Here is a 3,934-nt window from a genome sequence, read left to right as displayed (position 1 = left end):
CGGCCGCGCTGTTTCCGCGATTTCGCTTTATTTTATTTATTTATTGCAATTAACCCCAGTCCGGCATCCCGGCTCCCACTCCTCAGCGATAAACCCAGAGCGCCTCCAGTCGCCCGCAAGGGAAGCCAGACCGGGACCCCGGCCCCGCCGTGCCGGTGGGCGGGCTCGAACCCGCGGCTCAGGGAGCCGGGAGGGGGCGGGAGCGGCCCGCACCCCCCGGGGCCGCCCGCTGCTCCGGGGACACACGCGGGTCACAGAGCCCCTCGGTATCCGCCTGTGAAACACTCTTCACGTGTGCTGTTCATATATAGAGAGAGCTATACGTGTATATATATACAGTTATATATAGAAAAGTGTATTTTTATATATAGAAAGTATATTTTTATATATGTACGTGTATATATGCATCTATGTATATATATGTATCTATCTATATGTATCAACCTATATATCTATATATAGATATATAGATGTATATATATACAGTTAGACGTGCATATATATAGGTGAGTGTATATTATTATGCCTATATCTATGTTATTACATATAAGCACATATATATATATTTAAAATATATATCTTCACTGTATGTGTATATATGCCAGTGTCTGATATATGTGTGTAAAAACCTCTATGTATGGCTACTATGTATACATAGATACAATGTCAGTCGATTTTGTATACATATAGATATACATGTATCTATGGCAATGTTTCTATAAGGAATCTGAGTGTGATGTGTGTTTGTATACCTGTATATGGAAGTATTCAGGGGTAGTTATGAGTGTCTGTGTTACGTAAGCGTGTCTATAGGTGCCTATATGTAAGTCAAGGGCGTGTTTGTTGGGCTGGGCGGAAAGGGGCCGAACCGGGTGGGACGGAGCCGAACCGGGCGGAAAGGGGCCGGGCCGCCCCGTCCCGCCCCCGGGGAGCCCGGGCGGGAGCGGAGCCGGKRSYGGAGCCGGGAGCGGAGCCGGGAGCGGAGCATGGCCAGGAAGGAGCCGCTGCTCGGCGCCCTGCGCAGTGAGTGGAGTTGGGAGTGGAGACACGGAGCCCCCGTGGGAGACCTGGGGACACTCGCAATCCCTCTTGGGACAGTGGGGGCACCTCAAAGAGGAGCTTGTCCCATGGCAGGAGCACCCTCCTTGGTTGTGCAGGTGTTTTCCCTTGAGCTGGTGCAGGTGGTGCCGATCCCTTTGCTTTCCCAGCTGCAGCTGCTGGGATGCTCAGGTGCAGGTGTGGGAGGTTGGGTTGCTCCTTCTGCACCCGCTGCTGCCTCCCTGTGCTTCTCCCTGCACCTCCGGGAAGGGAGGCACAAGCCTCTCCCCACAAGCCCGCAGCCCTTGGAGTGACTCCTGTTCCGGTGTGGGGTGCCCCGTGAGCCCTGATTTTGTTCTGCGGCCTCTACATGGAGGCCACCAGGCAAGGGGGACCCGCAGCGGCGCTGGGACGTCATGGCAGGGCCAGGCGCYGCGTGTGAGTCAGTGTTTGCGCTCGCTCCACCCGGCACCTTGCCCCGTGAGGAAGTTTGCCCTGAATCTCTCCCCGGGCTCGCTCGGGGCCCCGGGGCGGCGGCGCTGGAGCGGGCGGCCAAGGCGGGCGCTGGGCCCCGCGAACACGTGCGGGCGCTGAGCGTCCTCGTCGCGCGCACGCTCCGCAGGCGCCGTGCTGCAGCTCCGCGATGGCGCCGGGCCCTGCACCGACACCTCGCCGCACCTCGCCTCCTTCTGCCAGCTCCTGGAGGCCGCGCTGCGCCGCGGGCTCAGACGTGAGCACGGAGCCGCGCGCCCGCGGCCGCCGCGGCGCCCGCCACGGCCCTGGCGCCTCCCGCCTTCCCTCCACAGAGCCGCTGCTGGCCCTGCGCAGGCGCGACTACTGGCACTGGCTGCAGCGGCTGCCGCTCGCGGCCGACGGCGGCGGGTGAGCGGCRGCTTGGGGGCCCGCGATGCCCCTCGGGAAGGGCTCAGGCCTCCAAGCGCTTCTCCCCTCGCCGCGCAGCCCGAGCGCCCTGTCCCTGGGCATAGAGCGGGCCGGCAGCTGCGCCAAGGTGCTCACGGCGCAGGGACGYGGCCGCCTGTTCCTGCGCGCGGCTCTGGCCGGGAAGCTGCTGGCGGCTGCCGTGCGGCGGCTCACGGCGACGCCGCTGCTCCTCGAGGTGCGGCGGGGCTCGCGGGCGGCCACCGTGCGCCGTGATGTCCGTCCAAGCGGTGGCTTAACCGTGGGATTTCCCTGCCCTCCAGTTCTACGACCCCGCAAGCTCCATCCTCGGCAATGAAGACCTCATGGGTAAGCCCGAGTCTCCTTACAAAATTCAGTAGCATTTCCAGGATGCCTCACAGCYGGGACAGCAGAGGGTTTGCTCTGGGTTGGAGAGCCAAGGCTGATGGAGATGCAGGGATTTCCAGATGGATTCGTGACCATTGTGCTGGTCCTGAGGTTGGGAGAAGCCTGCGGAGCCTTTCCTGTGAACTGTATTTCAGTGAGGACAGGCCCATCATGGCACTGCTGCTCTGGCTGGGTTCCTACCAGCAGGTGCATCTGGACACATGGGTGATGTGGCCCTCCCTTGTCCCCAAGGGCCTCCATGGGGCCTCACGGGTGCARCCCCCTCCGTGGGCATGGTCCTTGCCCACCATCCACTCGCCCAGCCCCATGGCTCATGCAGCTCTTGTTAAACCCAACCAAAGGGCCCAGACTTAACTGGCATGAGCGTCCCGGGCGCGCGGCGATGCGCTGGCGGCGGGGAGCACCGGCTGTGCTGCGCGGCCCCGCTCCCCGGGGGCCTGTGGCAGGGCGAACGCCTTTAATCTTTTGATTATGATAAATAACTCCGTGGTAAAATCCTACCTAGGTGGCTTATAAATCACCCCGGGCTCTTGGTGCATGACCGGATTACAAATATCCTTTGGGATAATTGCGGCGTTGGCTCAGGAGAGGGCAGGCAGCCTCGCGCCGAAGAGGACAGATGGGGGAAGCTGCTCGTCAGCAGTGTTTGCTGCGAGCCCCATCCCCGCTGGGAGGGATGCGGGGCCGAGTGAGGCCGCGGTCCCGCTTGGACGTGGCCACGGAGCCACTTCCAGGCTCGATGCTGGATGCTCGTGCTCCAGGAGCTGCTCGTGCTCCAGGAGCTGCTCGTGCTCCAGGAGCTGCTCGTGCTCCAGGAGCTGCTCGTGCTCCAGGAGCTGCTCGTGCTCCAGGAGCTGCTCGTGCTCCAGGAGCTGCTCGTGCTCCAGGAGCTGCTCGTGCTCCAGGAGCTGCTCCTGCAGAGTCCCTGCGGGGCCCTCACCCCAAGGTCTCATTAACCAGGCCGAAAGCTGCTTTGATTAGTCCGACCTCTCCCACCTCCCCGCGTCCCAGCTCTCACGGAGCCCTGGCAATAACATCAGCTCTTGTCCCCGTCCTCCTTTTCCCCCCGCAGAGCCGTTCTTCTCGCTATTGCTGGTGGTGACAGAGATGAATTTCTCCCTGGATCTGCAGGTACGGTGATAAATCGGCCCGGGCGGCAGCTGTGATGGGGCTCTGCGGGCCCCTCGGAGCCGCTCGCGCCGAGTCCCGGCGCGCGTCCCCGGGGCCAGCGACGCTCCTCTTTGTTTGCAGAACTGCAGTTTCTTGGACGAAAGCTGGTTGCTGCCGGTAAGACCTCACTCCTCCATGCTGCGTGTCGGCAGAGCAGGAGCCAGGGCGAGATCTGTCCTTCTCCCAGCCGGGCCAGCCCTTGCTGAATACTTCAATTAGGAAAAGAGCAGCTAAAGGCTGGGCCCTGCCCTGCCAGCCCCATTGCCAGGAGCAGATCCTGGGGCCGCTCACAGGGGAAAAACAAACAAGGCCGGGGTCTCAGGCGCTGAGATGCACCAAGTCTTGCTGTGTCCCTTTCCTCCTTTCTGAGGAGAGAAGAAAGGRAAAAAAGGGGGGAAAAAAAAAAGAAAAGAAAAAA

The sequence above is a fragment of the Nothoprocta perdicaria genome, unplaced genomic scaffold (assembly GCF_003342845.1).
Source record: "Nothoprocta perdicaria isolate Ctin4 unplaced genomic scaffold, notPer1 scaffold_46, whole genome shotgun sequence".
NCBI classification, from domain to species: Eukaryota; Metazoa; Chordata; class Aves; order Tinamiformes; family Tinamidae; genus Nothoprocta; species Nothoprocta perdicaria.
This window is presented reverse-complemented; position numbering follows the sequence as displayed.